The sequence below is a fragment of the Anser brachyrhynchus genome (assembly GCF_964034855.1).
Source record: "Anser brachyrhynchus genome assembly, chromosome: 5".
Lineage (NCBI taxonomy): Eukaryota > Metazoa > Chordata > Aves > Anseriformes > Anatidae > Anser > Anser brachyrhynchus.
Genome location: NC_137699.1, coordinates 38,089,653 through 38,109,696, shown reverse-complemented (window position 1 = coordinate 38,109,696; position 20,044 = coordinate 38,089,653). Strand labels below are relative to the sequence as shown.

Below are 20,044 nucleotides of genomic sequence, written 5' to 3'. Positions count from 1 at the left end.
GATTCATAACAGCAACCAAGAAGAGTGGGAAATGCTTTCCCAGTGCACTTACTGCTGGTAAACCTGACAGGAGGGTCTGTGGTGGGTGCCGTGAGGACGAACAGAAGCCTATTACCCGCGCCAAGTCTTGGACGTCAAAAAGCAGGAAATGGGGCAGAAAAAAAAAGCAGGGGAATGCCTCCTGCGACAAAGGGTATAGGATTACAAGGAGGGGGTAGAGAAGGTCAAGGTATTCTGAAGTGTTAGTGATGTGGCAAGAAAGTTGCTGAAGAGCCATACTAGAGAGGTTGAGATACCCCAGCCTTCTGCAAGGAAGGAACAAGAGTGACTGTGCCTGGCAGGTAAAGGAAGGAGGGAGCCTGGCTTTGGCAACAAGCAGGAGGACCAGAGAGCACAGGAACATGCAGCAGAACTCCTCTTGCACTATTTTTACCGTCACTTTTCCCACTTTTTCGCTGCCCAAGGAAAACTGGGCTAAGGTTCCAGTGCCCCACGCCAGCCAGGCTGTCCGTCATCAGGGATAGGGGAGGAACAGATATGCAGTAAGGCCAACTGTATTTGGGAAGATAAAAGGCAGTGCAGAAACTTGGAGTCAGTGCTGACTTGTAACTGCACTGGAGGGAATAAATTGGCTTCCTTGCTGCAAAAAAAGGCCTATAGCAGACCAACCAAACCTTTGCAGGAGATGTCAGACCAGCCCTGGCAGTGATGAGGCTGAACTATGTGGGGTCACACTGCTGAAACTCTTATTCAGGTCTGCAGTGTGTGGTGGGAAGCACTCCTCTTGCTTCCAGTCTGAAGTCTCTGTTGTTACTGGAATAAATCAATAGTCCTTTATCAGCCTTCCCTTTCCCATAAGACGTAACTGATTTTGCTGGGGCAGTTGTTTCACAGATATTACTCTACCAGAGCAAGGTTTCCTCCTCCCCCTGTTAAAACATGGCCTTGTTTCTCTGTGAATCAGCTCTTTCCCAACTTCTTTGTAAACTGCAATTGAGCAAAATATTCCTAGTGCAGAGCTAGACTCCTCATGCATTTTTTTTGGTAGATAACCAAATTCAGAGGCTATTCTTTTCTGGAGCAATCAACACTGTGATATTTATGGCTGTTTTCTTGCTGGACACTGCCCACTCATCCACAGTGGGGTGGCAGCAGCCATTTCCCGTCTGCATCAAAAAGGTAACGTAGTGAAGGATTTGGTGCGCTCGTCGTTGATGCAATTTGCCTTTTTAGGATTTCTTTCTGAACCCAAATCCACAGGAGCCTTTCTTCCTTATGCACCTTTGCCTGCCTACTTTGATGGGGGCCCTCGGCCTCAGAGCCGTGTGTGTGTGCTTAGCAAACGAGGGCTCACAGATGCAATACCACAGGGAACAATGTGAACCAGGAATGTACTAAAGCCAGAGGCATTGTAACCTAGAGCCTAGCTGAACAATGTGGAAGAAATGCTGTCAAATCTGTGTCTGTGGGAGCTATTATATCCCCAGCTAGCCCCCTCCAAAAGTTTGCTCAGCATGCTGACTTTCCAGGAGCTTTCTTAGTGCTTGGAACAAGTTACCTATCTCCTGCCAGAATCGAGAGAGGAACACGACTGGCTGACGAATACCATATGTTCCAGGCTGGCCAAAGGAAACCTAATTGTATTTTGTTTAGCTTGCCTATTTAGCTGGGTTGCTGTAATAAGGCTGGGTAGGTTTTGTGTGTTGTCTGTGTGTCTTTCCAGAGAAACGGGACTGATCTCTTCTTCTACATGGGAACTGTCGTGGGACTGGTCTGTGTTTTGCTCTGGAAGTGCAGGGCACAACCTTTTGCCTCTTGCCTTGCCGTGGAAGAGATCAGGAGAGAGCTGAGTGAAAGGAAGGCAGTTGCCAACAGGAGTGATCAGAAATTGCGGCGCTGAAATCTCATTCTAGGTGGGGAACATCCAGTTCTGAGAATGCAACAGAAACACTTACGCTGACCGAAAGAATCCCCTCGCCCCCCCTTTTATTTTATTTTACCGATTGCTAGTGCATCAGAAAAGCGTGTGTTTGGGAATGGGAGCACAAAACTGGATGCTGAATATCTAAACGTAGATTTGCTGCGTTTAAAATGGCTTGAAATTAGAGCTGCAGCAGGCTGCAGAAGTTAGAAACTGATCCGTGTCCTGAGGTCACCAGGGTAGAATAATGCCCTCAGGGGACGTAGATCTGAGTTTGCAGAAGTCGAGGTCGGACTGATCAGCTCCAAAGTTCAGTTCCTAGAGGCACTGGATCCTGCATGGAGCTGGAAGAGGGCCTGTTTCCTCTCATCCCCTCTGTTCCACTGTGCAACATCACATAGAGCTGGTCACCTCTCCCTGATGTGCTTCGTTGTCCCTAAACAGCCAAAATACTTAGGTATTTGCATCGCCTGCTTGTGCAGCATCTAGCCCAACAAACCTCCACTTAGGGGGGCAGCTCACTGGGCATCGTGATGTTGCATACAACAGCTTTGGCTCACCTAAGGCACGAGCTCATCTTCTCTTTCATGTTGTTGGAGCATGTAGACACATTCTCCCCAGTTTCCTGGGCAGCCTCAGCAGTGGGGTTAACAGTCGTCTGCTGCAAGTTTTGCATCGGCTAGGAAAGAGTTGTAAGTAGTAAGCGTATGCTGTCTTGGCAGGCAAGCAGAAAAGGGTGGGGGCCTTCATTTCTAGCTGAGCAGAAGAGGGGAACCAGAGCTAAAACGCAGCTGTCACTTTAAATGGCTCTCTTTCCTCACCGTCTCTTATTTATCTCATGCCTTCCTGTTTACAGCGTCATTTCCAGCAGCTCCCATTCTGCTCATGTGGAGGTCAGGTCAACAGGAGGCCTACCCTGTTTCTGAACACCAGGTCAGTGCAAGTGTCTCCACCAGATGCCACCCAGGAGAAACAGGCTGTGGGCCGCTGCCCCCTCCGGTACCTTGGTGCTGTCATGCCAGAGCAATGGGTGTGCCAGGTTTAATGGAAGCCAGAATTTGGCACGGCCCTTGACTCACTTCTCTAAGCAAGCCCCCTGCCCTGCCATGTCCTTTCACTCCTGCCATGCTTGTTTATCCGCGGGCTGCCTGCGCCCCGTTCTGCCATGTGCTGTGCTGCCCACACAAGCACACTCAGCTGCGTGCTCAGCGACCCACCTATCGAGATACTCATGCAGCTGAATCACCCTTCGGTGTACACTCATAGCCACGCTCACAGATGGACTCTGATCCTCGTGAGCCAGCCTGAAGTTCTCTTCCAATCTGCCATCCCCGTGTCCTCAAGGCAGGGGGAAGCTCTTCCCTCCTGGATGAAACATAGGCCCTCGCAGCGTGTTTGATCAACCACAACCAAGCCTTGTGTTAGTTCAGGGCTATGGGGAGAAGAGGATGATGCCTGCAGCCCTGTGGTGAGAACTGGTGAATGTCGCCACGTCATTTCTCCAGCCCACACGTGCTCCGAGGTCTGCTATGGAAGGATGCTGGCATGCCGAACGCAGTTGCCTCCTTTTGGTGGGGTGAAAGACTTTCTCAACATCATTTCATGGCTGAATTCCCAGTGCCCTTCCTTGGCCCGTCCCTGCCTGACTCTCATCCTAATGTTTGGGATGGCCACCCTAAGAAATTTTGAGGCCAAGCCCTTGTTGGAGGCCATCTGTCCCACAAATGCGTGTAGGCCTACGCACGGTCCTGCTGATGCTATGATGTGCGCATGTTGGATAAAACGATCCCTGAAATCAGAAACATCTTCAAAATAAAAAAGCCTGAGCATCTCCCATGACTGCCCCATTCAGTCTGCAGCACTTCAGCTCCCCTCCCTCCGTCACTCCGATTCCTCTACCCACGTTGGACCATTTAAGCATTAATGAAGGCCAGATGCATGTTCTGCAAATGCAAGATCGCTGCATTTTGTAGTAGGCTCTGGCTTGGTGCCTCCTTGTCCTTCGAATCCTCAGTACAGCTAATAACAACCAGAGGCAGCCCTCCTCGGTCTGAGGTAGAGCCCACCTCAGCGGTGACGTCTCTGCGACCGCAAAGGATTTCTCGGGGACGTGGAGGGCGACCAGCTTTCGGCTGTCGAGCCCCAGGATCTGGTTTCGTCTCTCACCAGCATTGGCAGGGACGAGCTCGGCATGACTGAGCTGTCCAACAGGGAGGCGGCGAGCTAGGCCAGCGCTAGATTTCTAAGGGAGAAGGAAGGAATTCGGTGTATTTTGGTGCCTGGAAAAATAAGGGATGGATCGTACTAGCAGGAGCTGTCCATGCGGAGAGATAACAGGAGTGCTGGATAACTACTGTAGCTCGAGGTCTCATCAGCAGCTAACCCTCAGGGCAAGGATGGCTGGAAGTGAGACTGTGCCTTGCTTTTGTGCCATCGTCACAGCAACTTGTGCTTCCTTGCACAGAGCTGTTCTTCTTGGCCATCCCTGCTGCATCCAGCAGGTCATTGCAGGGCTCTTTGGCTGTCTACTTGCAGACACATGATGTGTGCCGGGGCTTCTCGAGCTCGACGTGGATGTGTGTGTGCAGGGCTAGAAAGGGACCGCTGGAACCTGCCAAACCGATTGTTGCTGTTTCTTGGAGTGAGAGAGCCCATAAATCAAGTTTTTAGGCTGAAAACTCATTTTTATTCCCTTGGGGAACAGTGTGGGGTTTTGCACATGGTGACTGTTTTCCGTAGAGCATTGTCCCTTTACGGAAAGCTGGGGCTGTTCTGGGAGCTGGTGGGCATACATAACCTACGGCAAGGTGTCGTGTGTTACTCCTCACCGCTCTGCCATGGGCATGGAGAAAGGGCTGGGCCATTACTGTCATGTTCCTGACCCTAATTTGAGTTTGCAGTGATTTCTGGGGAGGCCCTGTAGTTACCTGTGGGGGGTTCATGGTGGATATTTCCATCACCCATCAGTCTCTGGCATTCTGGGTCTTGCGCAGCTCCCTAGCAGTGGGTGGGATTTCTGCAAAAAAAGACCCCCTCACCCCCAAACAGGCCCAGAGTTCTCAGATGTTCAGCACAGACCCTTCTCTCTTTTCCCCTTCTCTCCCCATCTCCTTCAAGCATACCTGTGGGTAGAGGTGGTGTTATTGGAGCAGCCTATTTGACTGCTATAATATTTTCCACTCGGATCCATTGACTTCTATTTCATGTTTTTGTTGGATCGACACCTTTTGAGAGCAGTTAAAGCTGCTTGTATTTGAATACTTGGCGACAGTGTGTCACTCTGCTATCTTTTCTTGATTTCACCTCTAGAAGGCAGCGATGATATGTCTATATGCAGTCACCCAAACGAAGTGTGTGTCTCTGTGGCCCCCTCGGTGGCTTTCCTTTACCAGTAAGTCTCTGTATACTGCCAGATGCACCCTAAAGCAACACAGCATGATTTTATAATGTGTTTAGGGCACATGCATAAAGGAGGTAGGGATTGCCATTTGTTAAGCCCTGCTCTCTTCTAAGGGAGAAGAGGTTTTGCTGCTGTGATTACAGAAGCAAAGTAAGGTCTTTGTTCTAAATGTGTTTCTTTTTTCCTTATCTGTGATGGCCTGGCATAAAATAAAATGAAAAAAAAAAAAAGTCAAAAGAGCTCCTCTGAGAGCTAATCTTCCTGAGTCTTCCTGCTAAACCCACTCACTGTCTTGTTTTGAACCCCCAAAGGTGGCACTGAGCCTGCAGTCCCTTCCTCCCAGGGTCTCTGGTTTGGTCAGGGGGACGTTCAGCTCCTGTGGGTCTGCCCCCCAGAGCTCTGGCCCCATATCCATCACCCTCTGGCTGAGGAAAAAGCAACCTGGGGGCAAACTAGAACTGCCTGACCAGTAGCAAACTAACAGAAAGGATAAATGTAGAACTTGTGATGCAGCTTTTCTCATTAAGATCATTACTTGTGTTTTATTTCCCTTTTTTCCCCCTCTCTGTTGAACCATTGGTATTCATGTAACTTCCAGGACTGAAGAATTTTAAAAGCAATTGACAGATAGATAGGGTTACACCCTCTGCTGTATGGTAGGAAATCATTTCATTTGCCCAGAAATGGAGTCCCTATAGGAAGAGAAAAATAGCTACATGAGCTGAGGTGAGAAAAAGAAAATAAAACCAGATCCAGCGAGGTGGGAATTATCATTTTGTGCTCACTGAACGTTGCCATCTCTTGTTGAATGTCAACATGAAGCTTGTGATGTTTGTGGATTTTATTTGAGACTTGTGGTCTTTATTTGAGCTCCTGGAATCAAGAGGCTGAATGAGATTCTCAGCTTTCTATTTATTTTTATTTTTTTTAGACTAGCATTTCTAGCTCTCTTGATCCTGGAAGAAAACAACTTCACTTGAAAATATGAAGCCTCGAGGGTCCAAATAAGAAAACAGATGAAAAATACTCCAAATACTTTTGGGTTGGTTAAGTCTTATTATTTTGAAGGCTATATCATTCTGTTCTAGGGCCACACACAACATTTTTGAAAGATTAAAACTGGCAACACTCATGCTTTTTATCCAAGGGATTTTACAAAGTGCGTGAATTTTAGTGGCTATTGTGAATGTGGGTGTGGGGGGGTGATATTGCAAGTAGCCCCTTGCAGGCCTGTGGACTTCTTGGGCAAGGCAGCACGCAGTCCCTGCCTCGCAGAGTTCATGAACCAGGCATGATAGGAGTCTGCAGCACTGCTTTCCCCTCTTCTGTTTTCTGTTACCCATCTATAAGGAAGGGAGGGAGTGAATTGCCTGTGAAGTGCGGGAGAGAGGCAGGAATTTAAATCCAATTTGCTGCAGCTCTTCCCGTGACCCACCTACAGAGCAGCACTGCGGCGGTGGGAGAAGCAGCAAGGCGTTTAGCGACACGATGGTACCCTGCCCGTGGGACAGCAAGCCCAGACGGGTGTCGTGTGGGGTAGAGCAAGGGTGAGAAGAGCTCCTGCAAACAGAAAAACAGGGGCTAGGCAACACCAGTCACAGACACTCCCCCTGACCATGGTGGTTGCTGTTGTTGTTTCTGCATTTAAAACAATATGCAAGGAACCATCCAGTATCCTAGGGCTTTTGTTTATCTAGATTTTTACAAGGAAAAAAAAAAGAGAGAAAAAGAAATGAGAGGGGAAACACAAGCATTCCTTCCAACCAGAAAGTCATGAGTTTTGATTCAGTCTAATTACACAAGTGATATTTTTATAACCTCTGTGAAGTCTCCTTGCCTTCTTGGTGTGTCTCCATTGTTTATGTGAAAGTGGCCAGGTAGCCAAGGCAAAGCAACGTTGCGAGAAAAATTCCCTTTGGCCTTGGAATACGCTGCATTCTCTTTTTGGCTTCATAAACAAGCCTGTTTTCCTGCTTTCATACCTCTCAGGTTCTTTTTTTTGTTGCTTCTTCCTCTAAAGCAGAGTTACTCACACTGTGCCCAGCTCTGGGCCCTGCTGGCAGCTTGGTGGCATCCCTTAGGCGTGCACGAAATAACGGCTCCAGGTCTCCAGTGTATGAAATCACTACTGCTCCTCCCTTTTGGTTTGCAATGAGGAAGTGTGACCTGTGGGGTAAGGGGTCCCCAGCCTTGGTTGTGCCCAGAGCGCACACAGATATGTGTAAATGGGATAACTAACGGGCAGGGGTGTCTCTAGGAAGGGAACGCCCAATTTTCTCATTGGTTTTACAGCATTAGGAAGGATCCCTCTGTAGCTTCAGCTGGCAAGTGTTCTGCAGTTGCTGGGCCCTGCTCGGCCTTGGATGAACACAGGCAGTGCTCAGCGTGCTTGCAAACCGGCCTCCTTGCAGTTGTCACAGGTGACGGCTGGCCTTCACATCCCTCTCCTTGTACTGTTATCAGTCTGAAGTGCTGATCCTTTTGGACCCGTTTTATGCTATGTTGACTCAGACTGCAACACTAATTTTCTGCCAGGCCAGATGTGGGATGCTCCTTGCATCCCGCTGCTGAATGCTCTCCCCAGCTCGTGCTGCTGCCCCTTGCTTATGCTGCCCTAGGGCAGTAGGGCACAGCCCGGGCTCTTGGCACTAGGACCCACCTGCAATAAGATCATCAGGATCGTTGTGTCCCCTCTCTGCCTCTCAATCTACCTTTGCAGAGTGCAAGATATTTGAGAGAGGCTTCAAGAACTGGCCTTGACTTTGCTTGCTCACTTACTAATACAGTGCCAATAGCTATCGCAGATGCTTGTTGCCTCATGCTTGTTGCTCTTAAGCTATTTCCTGTTGCGTTATTAAAACAAGAACTCACTCAGAGATGCATTGCCCCTTGGTTAGTCCCTTCCTCAAGTATTTGAGCACCACGGTCACTTTAAAGGGATGCTGCTTGGACCTCCCTGTCCAGGTAACCACCGTGCTGCTGAGAAATTTGGAGAGCCCCAGGGTGAAATAGAAATCCTGTGAATGGGTCTGACTGGTTGCTTTGGGTAGCAGCAGCTCGAAAGCAAGCCTCTCTGCCCCTTCCAGCCTTGGGAGAAATGAGCCGAGCTCCCAGCTGGTGAGCGATTAGCGCCGGGCTCTTGCACGGCGGCCGTCAGCTCCAGTCTGACACTTGTGTGCTCTTCCCACATCGACTGATGTCACTCCGTGTTTATGGTGAGCTGTCATCCATACATCGCATGTTTGGAACAAGCGGTCCTAACTCTCCTCCTGGGTGGTGGTTTGGATGATGTGGAAATAAGTGGATGTTCTCCAAGTGTGATTTTGTCAGGGGACTGCCTGGGGAATGACCCAAAGCTTTTAGCAGAGCCACAGGGAGCGGTGAAGGGTAGGCTCAGGAAAGAGAAAAACACAGAAGAGAAGAGAAAAGAGATTGGTAAAGCTTCAAAGATGGCACTTGGGTTCCTGGGCTTGGACGTGGAGCTGAGGGTGCATGTGAAGGAAGGCAAAGACTCGCTTAGGAATACGGGAGAAGCAGGCTGTTCACCTGGGAGGAGTGCACACCTTGAGGAGTCCACCAACAGGAAGATTCAAGAGAGGCCATGGTGGGAAGAGGTGGAAAGCTGGTATGAGTCAGGGGTGAGGAGAGCCAAATTCGGCACTGCTTTTAAGCAGAGGAAACTCCGCTGACATCTTATAGCTTCAGGCAAGTACCAGCAAAAACATCTGGGCTGGATCTTGATCGGTATAAATCTGCTCGGGGGCCACTGGCTTCAGCAGTGCCACACCGATTTACGCATGTGAAAGGTTCAGCCCTCTGCTTGCTTCCCTGCTTTCAGCCCTGCCTGCTTTTGGGGTCCCATGGAGCACTCTGGCTGAATTTGTGGGGGTCAAGGCAGAGGGTTTCCTGGTAAATGAGAAAAACACTGTCCTTCCATCCCGCTTCATCTGCCTGGGATTTCCGACTGAAAGGCACTGACTAATTCCATCTGGCAGGCTGACCACGCTTCAAAGGCTGCAAATCCTGAGACTTTTAACTTACAAACAAAACCATGCATTAGAAAAAAAAAAAAAAAGAGAGAGAGAGAGAGAGAAAGAAAAAAAAAAAGAAAGACAGCTCTCCCGAGGGACAGTCTCTGCGAAATCCAAAACAAGGTCTCAGCGCCTGCCCTGGTGCTCCGGCTGACGCCAGTGTTTTTTCTGCCCCTTTTAAAAGCGAGCTGGAGCGTTCCTGACTCCTCCGTTCGACACCTCTGGCTCCCTTATTCCCCTCGGTGAGTGGGGCGGGGGGAGGAGGCTGGAAGGGAACGGCCAGAGCAGAGGAGGAAAGAAATGCCTGGTATTGATCCACCAGGGCTGGCCAGACTGCAAGAAATTCCGGTTCGTGAAAAATGTTGCGGTTGAGAACATTTGTTTTCGTTCCACGGTGGGATGAAACCAAGGCTTTCTGGAAGGGAGGGAGAGGAGAGGAGCAGGAGAAGAAAAGTGACCCTTTTTTTATTGTTGTAGGGATGGGACGGCCTCGACAGCCTCCCCGTGGTACGGGTGCCCGCAGCACGGGGCTGGGGTGCCAGCCCTCAGCCGTTAGCCTCCCGCATGGAGGCCGTGTTCCTCCAGGTGGGCAAGGCAGAGGCTGGGGTGAAGCCCCCCTAAAGATAAGGAGAGAGCCCTCCTTCCATCTCTAGCCCGTCATACGCTCATGGCAGGGCGGAACCTGCAGGAGACCTAGGAGACCTCCAGGGCTGTGACCTGCCCCGTGCCACTCGTGGCAGTGCCCGTGCTTTGTGACCTTGCTGAATTTTTGCCTGCTGAACTGGGCAAGGACTCCCCAGCAGGTGTGAGGGGCCAGCGCTGCAGCTGCGGGGAGGTGACGAGGGTCCCCTGCCCTCAGCACTGTGAAGGAGGGAGGCCCTGACCCAGGGTTTGTACAAAGAGGAGTTTGGAGCGATTACAAAAAAATAATGGACTTAGACGTTGCTCTTCCCTTTAAAAATGAGCTCGCTGTCTTTTTGCACAGCCCCTCCGGTCATGGGTAATGGGAATTCCTTGCAGGAAAGAGTAGGAGGAGGTGAAAACCAGAGCAGGACCGGGCCTGGAAGGCTTGAAGGTGTCAAAGAGTAGGACACAGATGTAGCAGACAGCTCTTGTGCCTTCCAGGCAACTCCTGCAGCAGGGTGAAGGAAGATGTGGGTGATTAAACACCATCTTTGGGCATGGTAGTGTGATCTAGCTCTTGTGCATCTCTCCCGAAGTCAGGGAGCGAATCCCATGGGGAATGGGATGGGGCAGTCCTGCCTCCCACCTCCTGCCCGGCCCCTTGGCAGCTCTGCCCCCTTCTGCCCTCAGGAGCTGCCTCGTTTGTTTTCCAGGAGGTAAAAATCCTTTCTGGACGTCAGCAAGCGAACTATGCAGGGAAAAATAGAGGGGAAAAAAAAAAAGTGTCTGCCGTGAGTCAGAGGGCTCCTCCGGGGGGCTGTGGGATTGCGGGGAGAGGTGGAGGAGTGTGGCTGCTATAGGCAGGCCTATGTACCACTAAGCCACAGGCATGAGGTTTTGGAGCTCGCAGGCCTAGGAGCACAATGGGACCTTCATCAGCTCTTTCCAGGGCAGGAGGGCTTGCAATAAAACCTGAAGTGTCTGGTATTTTGATTGTCAAAGGCCACATCTTCCAAAAGGGGAACGCCTCGGAGCAGCCGAGGAAGGTAGAGCCGAGGCTGCCGCGTGGAGGCTGCTAACAGAACAGGCTTATTTCTCCAAAGGGGATTTCCTGGCAACAGCTGCAGCCTATATCCAAAGCTTTTTCATAAAAGAAGAGGCCTGGCCTCTTCATCTTCCCCTGGAATGGCACTGGGGGGCATCCCTTCTTACCGAGGAGGATTTCCTACCAAATGGGACCAACCATGGCTGCTGCATGGAGTAGGCAGGCTGGGAGCAGCTCTTGGGCATCTTCTCCTGAAGATCTGGGCTGTCTCAGCTTGGCAAGGTGTTCGTAATGCCAGCCGGTGCGGTTTGGGAGCATCCGGAAGCGTACAGCATGTTGTGGGCTTCCCAGGTTATGTACAGCTTCTTGTGCTCTGTATCCTGCTGATAATAGACAGGCACTGGTTGTCTCCAGTGAGGACCCAGATGGGACTCACCACCAGGGCTAGGTGTTTACTGTGCTGTCCCTGGTGCCTTCACCATGTGTAAAAGGGCACCAAAGTAGGCTTCCTTGCTCTTTTTTTTCGCATTGCCTTTAGTAGTAGGTCCCCCCTGGCTCGTCCCTGTGGTGCAGATGAGCCAAAGGGTAGGGGAATGTCATTTCCCTGGTCTTACTGTTTTCCTACACAGCTCAAAGCTCACTCTCCTCCCCACACCCAAGTCTGCAGATGCGCATCTCCGTGGGCTGCCCTGGAAGGAGTCGCTGTGATCTGTTTTAACCACTTGACAGCCCCCTCGTTATTTATGGGAAAGCCAGGCCTGGAGCCTGCAGAATGTTACAGTGAGGGATACGTATCTGTGTGTCCTATAGTGCTGGAAGGCTTGGTGGAGTTCCTGCAAAGCTCTTGGCTTCAGAAAGCCGCTTTTCAGGCACATTTTTCCTTGTAACCCAATTCCAAGTTAGCTAGCGACTCCCTTCCTCCCTCACTCTTTCTCCTCAAGAGGGACGGTCATTTTGACAAAAACACACACTTGTCTTCATGCCACATTCCCCTCTTAAAGGGAAAGGGAGGTGACATACTGCACCTTGAAGAGCAAAAGCAAGTCAAGGCAAGGTGGAGTTGCCTCCTTGCATCCTGGGTGAGGTGTAAATAGGACGAGTAATACTCGGAAGTTGTTCAGCATTTCCTAAAACCCCGTGTTCAGTTTCTTATGACTTTGCCAGCCTCTAACCCTTCTTCTTGGTGCTATGCATGTGAATTTTGGGGAGGATGGTGTCAGCTGAAACGGCTCAGCCATTCACAAGAACGAAATAGGGGAAAATAGGTTTGTTTGTTTGTTTGGTTTTGTCTGAGATGAGCTTCCTCCATCCTCTCCAGAGAATGTTCATGTTCAATCATGTTCCAGAGGATGTTCCATGTTCAATCAGTTCATTCAAAACGTAGGTACCCAATGGAGGAGAAATGAATTGCACCCATGACAGAGTTTAGAAAAGTTGGTTGAAGAGGACTCCTCATTCGTAGGGCTAAGGAAGAACCTGCTGCTATTCCTGTGAAGACACGACTGTGTTCAGCCATGTTATATGTTTTAAAGGAAAAAAAAAATAAAAAAATCTTGGTTTGTTTGCGGTGGTGAGTTTGGTAAATCCTCTGTTGGGTCCATTCGAATTGTGATTGTTGCAGTGCTTGTCCCAAAAGCAGGAGGGTGCATTTCATCCATGAACCTTCCCAGCGATGCTCACGGTCCTGTGAAGCCAGAGAGGAGGTTAAAAGGCTGTCTGACCCTCCGCTGATCTTGGTGGCTCCAGTTTGGCTGGTGTCTAGGAGGCAGAGAGGAGATACACAACCAGGTGGCTGGTGGGGCAAGAGACATCGGGCTGCTCGGAAGAGGTTCAAAATTCAGGAAAGACCAAGCACAAGAGGACTGGAAGTTACTTGTGGAGGCAGCAGCGCAGAAGGAAGCAGAACAAGGACAGGCTTTGGGAGACGGGCAGAAAACTTCAGGCTTGGATGGGGACCAGGGAAGAATGATCTGGGTTGTCCTGTGGAAAAAACTGGCTGTGTCACAATGACCATGTTCAGGGGAAGCAGTTACTGCTGCGTGAATGACCTGGATTTTGGCACTGGCAGGGCTTCCAGCTCCTGGCATATAACATCCTTTGTGGGTATAACACTGTATGGAGTGAATGTATTTTTTCATCTGGATTTTTCTCTCTGCTCTATTTCTTGTGCTAACCTTTCCTTGGTGTTTTTTTCTCTGCTGCTTTTTCCAGCCTTTCATGTGCAGATTTGGGCCCAAGAAGGTTTCTGTTGAGCTCCCAAACATATGCTGTTCAAGCGGTTTGAAATATCGAGTGAAATGTGTTCATCTTTCACTAGCTGGAGTAAAGATACAGAAGAAGAAGGTTTCCAGGAAAAATACCCTTACGTCTGAGGAATAGCCTATCATCTGTTTACCAGGACATAGTCGTTTCCTCCTGGCTGCTAGCCACTGAATTGCGTATCCGCATCATGCCTGGATCTTTGTCTCCATGATAATCCAGCAAACGGTTAAAATATAGGGGGCTTCAACAGCAGAAGGTCCGTCCCTGATCTTCTAGCTCAGTGAGACCAAGAACAGTCTGTTTTAAGGTCCAAGGGAGCTTGACTTCCAACACCTGCCTAAGTGCTGTTGTGCTTTCAGTTGCAGAGGAAGTCTTCCCTCCACAGGAGGTATTTCTGGGTGGGATTCTGTAATTCCACAACTGTGGGATTCTCTAATTCATGTGCCCTCTGCAAGAGCTGGGCAGAAAGTGGCCTTGTGCTTCTGCTGGCCTCCGAGTCTGTAACTTGATTTTTGTCTCTATCCGGCACCGCCTTTCAAAGCTGGGCTGATACCACATGTAGCTCTTGGACAACCTCGCCTTTTTACGCACTTGCTGTTCCGTGACCCTCTGGCAGAACCGTCTGCCCCCATTATTCATCCTGACACGGTCTGTAACAGACAGAGCTAACCTGTGGGAGCCAGCTTGCAAATTTCCCTGAGGCTGTCAAAGAAAAAGCTGTGTGCAAGCATAAGCACATGCGTGCAAACACCTTTTCCATGTGTTTTCACATGCTGTGTGTGCACGGGTGTATTTATGCACGCTCATCTGCAAACACACGCGTTTTTTGAATACTTGTTTTGTGTCCTACTGGGTGAAAAGCTGAGAATGGAAAATGCGTCGATAAACATAAGGGAGCTTTTCAGAATGTTTTATTTGACGTTTCAGCTTGCAGCTGCTTTCCAGTGTTAGGACAGGATAGGGAATGGAAGAGGGAAGGTAAATGGGAAAGCAAGGGGAATGGGGAAGAGAAAATGGAAAAGAAGGAAAAAGAGAAAGGGAGGGGGAAAAAAGTGGAGTGGAGAGGGAGAGGAGAGGAAAGTAAAAAGGGAAGGAAGGGAAAAGAAAACGGGAGAAAAGAAATGAAAAAGAAAAAGAAAAGGCCCGGATAGCAATGATCCAGAGCTTGTATACCTTAAAATCTGAGAGGTCCAAGAGTTCTTGACCTGCATTCCCCGTTTCAGAAGCAGAGTGCAATAACACACCATGGTTTGTTTAAAACATGGCAACTCAAATCTAATGTTTCAGAGAAATGTTTCGCAATGGTGCTGAGGAGAGAAAGCTAAAAGATTTAAGCTGTTCCCCGTTACTATCTCCCTCCCTCTGCCTTTTGGCATGCTTGGAATCAAACCCACTCGCTTCTGAAACAGCCAGTAACATTGCTGTTTTGATGGAGTAAGGCTTGAATTAAAACATCAGTAAAAAAAAAAAAATCCTCAAATCCGCTGAGACAGGATGCTGGGATTTATAATACAGCAGGGTTTGCAGGCTGCCTGGCTTGACATCTCCTGTGCAGAGTGATGGGAGCGCGTGCTGCAGAGTGGCTGCAGGGGGACAGTCGTCACGTGGGGCTCCGTCTCGTTCCGAGGGGGTTTGATTTCTGTTTGACTTTTCTTTCCTTTCGTTTCGAAGGAGCAGAGTCAAGTGCTCCAGTGCAGGGTCTGGTGCATTAACGGAATAAACAGTATTGTGGACATGCTGGCAGACTCTCAGTTTGACTTGGCTTCACTGGTCTCCAAAGAGTGATATTATTGGTTATTTATGAGTATTCGGATGACCTTTGAGCAGTGGGGAAAATGTTTATGAATCTAAAAGCTTCACAAACTTTAGCACAAAAGCTTGTTTTGTCCAAAAAAATGTGAACTGTAAGCGACTTCTTCATTATTCAGCTGTGCTTATCCTCCTTCTTTAAAAGCCTTTGGTCATCATTTGAGATGTAGGATCAAACCGTGTAGTGCAGATGAGCAGTGACGTGCCGTGAACAACTAAAAGTGAAAATCCAAGTGGGAAGCACGCGAGGAACTCCAAGAGAGCAGCTGGTTTTGTTCAATGGGCTGGTGAAGGCTGAGTTATTCAAAGAAGTCAAAGGGAGTTAGGTACTGCTGACCCATTATGCTTGTGGACTTCCTCGCCCGCAGGGGTGTACTTTTGAAAGTTGTAGATTCACTTGGGAAAAATTAGGATCCGTTTGTGAACAATTTGTAAGTGGAAGGAAAAAAAAAAAACACAACCAAGCCGGCGGCTGAATTTCCAATCAGTCCTACTGATAATGAATAACTTCTGCAGTTCTGCTTTTTGAAACAAACTTGGTGTTGTCCATTTCGTGGCGTGTCATTTCAGGAAATTGAAAATACATGGGGGAAAAAAAACCCTCATTTGCTTCAGTTTGCAAGTCAAAAATTAATTGTTTTCTGTCTTTATTTTTTTTCCTGTACTTTTTATATTTCTGTTACTGAAGTCTCAGCATGATTTGAGTGCTGTTCCAGGGTCAGTGTTTGCAGCTAGATAAAAGGTTCACCACTAGTGATTGGTGCATCCTACCTGCAAAAAGACTGATCCCTTTTTACATGCTGTCTTAATGTTAAGTCGTGCTCCCTTTGCCCATTGCAGACAAAGCCTAAAAAATGTCACACGGGGGATTTGTAATGTTTAGTGTGTCACTCCCCCAGAGAAAGCCAAGAAATGCTGGCTATTTAACTTCCTTGCACCTGGCTTCAGCTCCCGGAATAAATCAGAGCAGCCTAAAGCTTATTATAAATTACTCCTGCTTCTCGGTGACTCCTGGGGAGTCAGGCAAGGATCAAAGGAGAATACAAACAGCCCAGCCTCAGCTCCTTTCCCTTTTTTTTGCAGCTGATGCTAAGGTTAGGTGTCACTGTGGTGGCTCTGTGCCAGTATGGTTGCTTTTCCTGGGGAAGATCCTTCACCTGTGATGTAAGACAGCCTCGCCTGGCTGTTTCATGCTGCCAGGGGCTTGTTCCAACACTCTGCCTCTACGTTTCTGAAGATGGACTGCAAAGTTCAAACAACGCTAATCCTGTTTAAGGCACTCTGGGGTCCTGTTTGTGGCCCACAGTGTTTAGCAGAGTTTCCTAGGGCAGGATGGATTTGATGCTCGTTATGCCAGTGTATGGCAGGACAGTTCTACTCCCCTGGTGGAGCTGGCTGGTAGGACAGTACCCAGAGGGACAGCAGACCCTGGCTTGATGTTCCTCTTATCAGTGGTGCAATTGCAGTGCTAGTGGAAATTAGGCACAGCCAGGTACCACGAGGATGGATGCAGTGTCCGTGCTCTTAATCATGCATTATGTAGCTAAAAGAAGGGGAAGGAAAGACAGTCTTGGGTGAACATGTCCACTTTGTTATTCTGATGTATGTGCATGAGTGTTCCTCTTCAAAGCCCTGTCCCAAATACTTGTCCCTTTTAGGTGCCAGTGGCCGTAGGGTTTGAGCAACCTGTGACCTGCCATCAGAAAGATGCAAAATAGTTTCTTGGGAAATTCAGGGTTGTCAGTTCCAGGGTAATTTTCCCATGTTTGGTGTTTCTTTTCTCCAATGACTGAACTCTTGGAGTCATGGGATTTATATAAGACCTGTAAGTCTGAGCTGAAGAAAACACACCAAGCCCCACCCTTATACATGCAGTTTGATGGCATAAACCTGAAAACCTCAGAAAAACAGAGGGAAGAGAAAGAAAGGTCTGTCTGTTGGGTTTTTTAATAATAAAAGGCTTGTGATTATTTAAAGCTAGTCTCTCAATATTTTGAGCATGCCTCGTCATCTTTGGGTGCGTGGAGCTGGCAAGGCCAACCAGGCACCTATAAAATGTCTGGAACGCTCCCTAGCACAGCCCTCGCTATAGGCAATTTAATAAAACCTGGGGTATGACTCTCAGCTACCTTTCATAGCAAGGTTCAAAAACCTCTCCAAAAAGACCCCTTTCTGTTACATTCAAGTCGTGCTTTCCACGAGGGACTCTTGCCATGGAGTTATTCATGCACTGCTGTGGTTTGATCTCCCTCTCTTTCAATGCCCCATCCACTGACTTCTGCACGGGTGTCCAAACGAGCTCTAAGAACTAGAGTGAGGAAAACAAACTGGGAACTGATAAAAAGAGGGAAGACCCTGCGTTTCTGGGTGTCTGCAAAAAAAGGGGGACTAGAGGGGGGGAAATGCCATTTCCAGTGTGTCTCAAGGCTTGTCCCACAGGATGAGAAGCTGGTTGGAGGATTTGGTTTGGTTCACAGCTGCTGGGATTTGCTTGTTGGTGCAGAGGGGGAAGAGATGGGGGAAGAGAAGCAGAAAAGGATGGGAAGGAAGAGAGGGAAGGCTGTGATGGTTTTCTGGTGGTGCCCGGGCTCCCCACAGCCTCTGTGGTCGGGCTGCCCCAACTCTCTCAGCCTCTCTCTCAGCCTCTGCCAGCCATGGCTGGACTGTGCCCACAGCATCAGAGCAGATTGCCTGGTACATATTTAAGAAGAGAAGTTTAGATAGATGGAGGTAGTTTAGTTTAATTTCCAGAGATTCTGGACTCTTTATATGTCAGGAAGAACTGTTTCATGATGAGAGTGGTGCTGGAACAGGCTGCCCAGAGGAGCTGTGGATGCTCCATCATGGAAGTGCCCAAGGCCAGGCTGGATGGGGCTTTGAGCAGCCTGGGCTGGTGGGAGGTGTCCCTGCCTGTGGCAGGGGGCTGGACTAGATGATCTTTAAGGTCCCTTCCAACCCAAACCATCCTATAATTCTATGAATTTAGGCTGGATTTGGTACTGTTTGGCACTGCCATTATCGTGCACACAAGTCGCTGCCCCTTCTGGCTACCATCCCCACCTCCACGCCATGGGCACCTACTTCTCTGCTGGTGGCACTCGAGGACTAGGAACCGCAGGCTGAACAAGAAGACACAGCTCCTTCCTCCTCCTCTGTCCATGAGTCTGTCCCCGTGCAGCTGGCATTCGCCTTGGGAGCGTCTCCCTTGTGTTGCTCTACCCCCGTTAGTGACAGGAGAGAACAAACAGCCTTGGGCTGCCAGCGGTGCCTAGGAGCACTGCCAAGTTTCCCTGCTACTTGCCGCTGTCTGCGAGGGAAGTCTCGTGCCACTTGGCTCTCTTGTTCCTCGTTGGCGTGCCATGGTGTTACAAAGAATTCAGAGGCTGTTCTCTGCCTCGCTGGTTCACTGCCGTGCCTTGCAGTGGCAGAGGGTCTGCATTCGGTGGGTTTTGTTCCTCTCCTCTCCCCTGGCAGACGCTGCCGGACAGCTTTCAGAAGTTACACCCTTGCTACAGACTTGTAGCATGGTGGAAATGGCTGTTGTCAAGGTTTTTAGTCTCTCTGACTGTCAAAGCTCTTCCACTGGTAGTTACTCAGGACAGCTGTGGAGGAAACCATCCCTTACTTTCCTTTCAGGCCCTTTGTATTTGTGTATAATAAACATGTTGGCTAACTGGGGCCTGAGAAGCACAACGTGGTAAGTGCTGAACCCAACGAAGCCCACTTAAAGCACTGGCAAGGTCTGGCTGCACCTTTCGGGGTGACTTCCAGGCGCCACATGGATGCCAGTGAAGCTACCTGGGCTTGATGCTGCCGTAGCTGCGGGGGCGCTCGGGCAAAGTCCATTCAAATGTCAGAGGCTGGAACTGAAATCCTGGTGTCCATGAAGAGCTTTCACAGGCCAAGAGGCATCAGGACTTGGGATATGCAAAGGCACGTAGCTCTGCAAGTATGCCCTTCCAGATCACCTTGCATACGGCGCTAGGACACGGGAGGAGAGAGGTTTCTTCCCCAGCAGCTTGGGATTCACATGCGGCAGCTGAGAAAGCGATCTGCCTTGTTTACAGGCAAGGGATTTGTGTATGCATGCATCTGACTACATGCTGGCATCAGTGTGACTGCTCGCCGGGTCCGTCTTTGTGCAACGTGCTTTTCAGGTGTTGTTTTGCTTTTTATTAGAACAAACTGGCAGTGAAGGAGATGGGGATGGTGTGTGATGTGTAACTGGGGCAAGGGAACTGGTGGTAATTCCTTCTTTAATCAAAACCAGCCTCAGGAGAGGCAGAAAAGACCTTGATATACCTCTCTTGCCCGCAGAGTACTCTGCACTGCCCCCTTCTTGGATCAAACCCCAGGTTTTGTCGCAGTCAAAAATGCTTGAAGACTGTTTTCCCCTGCATCTGCCAGGTATCTAGCCTCGTTCTCCACCACTGGGAGCCACGCTGAGGGAAATTTTATCTAGCCCTACCTTTGTTGTTTGACCTGCAGAGCAAGGGATTTGTTATTTGAGGATTTCTCAGGGCGGTTTTCTGCCTGTGAAGTCTCGGGGAATTGCAAGTCAGTTATCTTCAGGCTTTGCAAGCTTCCTGCACGAGCTCCCATCACTAACCTTGGTGCTGCCCAGACCTTTAGATGCTTGTGGCCAGAAGCAGCCAGGAAAGTCACTTGGTCTGATGCAGCGCGGCACTGAGCACAGAGCAAGGCACATCTCCACAGGGGTCACGCAGTCTCTTCCTCTGTTTGTCCTCGGCATCTGCGCAGCGGGGCCAGGCAGAAAAACATCCCTGTCTGGCGTGCTGGGGGAAGGATGCTGTGCTGTGGTAAGGTGAAGGGAGCTGGGGGACATGGCTGGGTAGGGTGCTGCTGCAGAGGGGCTGAGATGACTCTAGGGACAGCAGACAGCTCCCCACTCCAGCATCGGCACAGTGAGGGCTTTTCCCAATGCTGCCTTC

At 49.5% G+C, this 20,044-nt stretch overlaps 1 protein-coding gene and 1 long non-coding RNA gene across 4 annotated transcripts in view; both read left to right on the top strand.

Moving 5' to 3' along the window:
• Positions 1-20,044, top strand: part of LOC308196703 (uncharacterized protein) — a 180,769-nt gene that overhangs the window by 33,088 nt on the left and 127,637 nt on the right. The gene's annotated exons all lie outside the window — the stretch shown is intronic.
• Positions 1-20,044, top strand: part of LOC308196705 — a 52,004-nt gene that overhangs the window by 9,484 nt on the left and 22,476 nt on the right. Inside the window, exons 2-3 of one of the 3 annotated variants that reach the window (XR_013952354.1) lie at positions 2,778-2,854; positions 13,233-19,912. The exons of 1 other annotated variant lie outside the window; for it this stretch is intronic. This is a non-coding gene — a long non-coding RNA (uncharacterized lncRNA). Of the gene's footprint in view, positions 1-2,777; positions 2,855-6,379; positions 9,595-13,232; positions 19,913-20,044 lie in introns of those variants that run through there. One more of the 3 variants, XR_013952356.1, reaches the window with a different exon arrangement.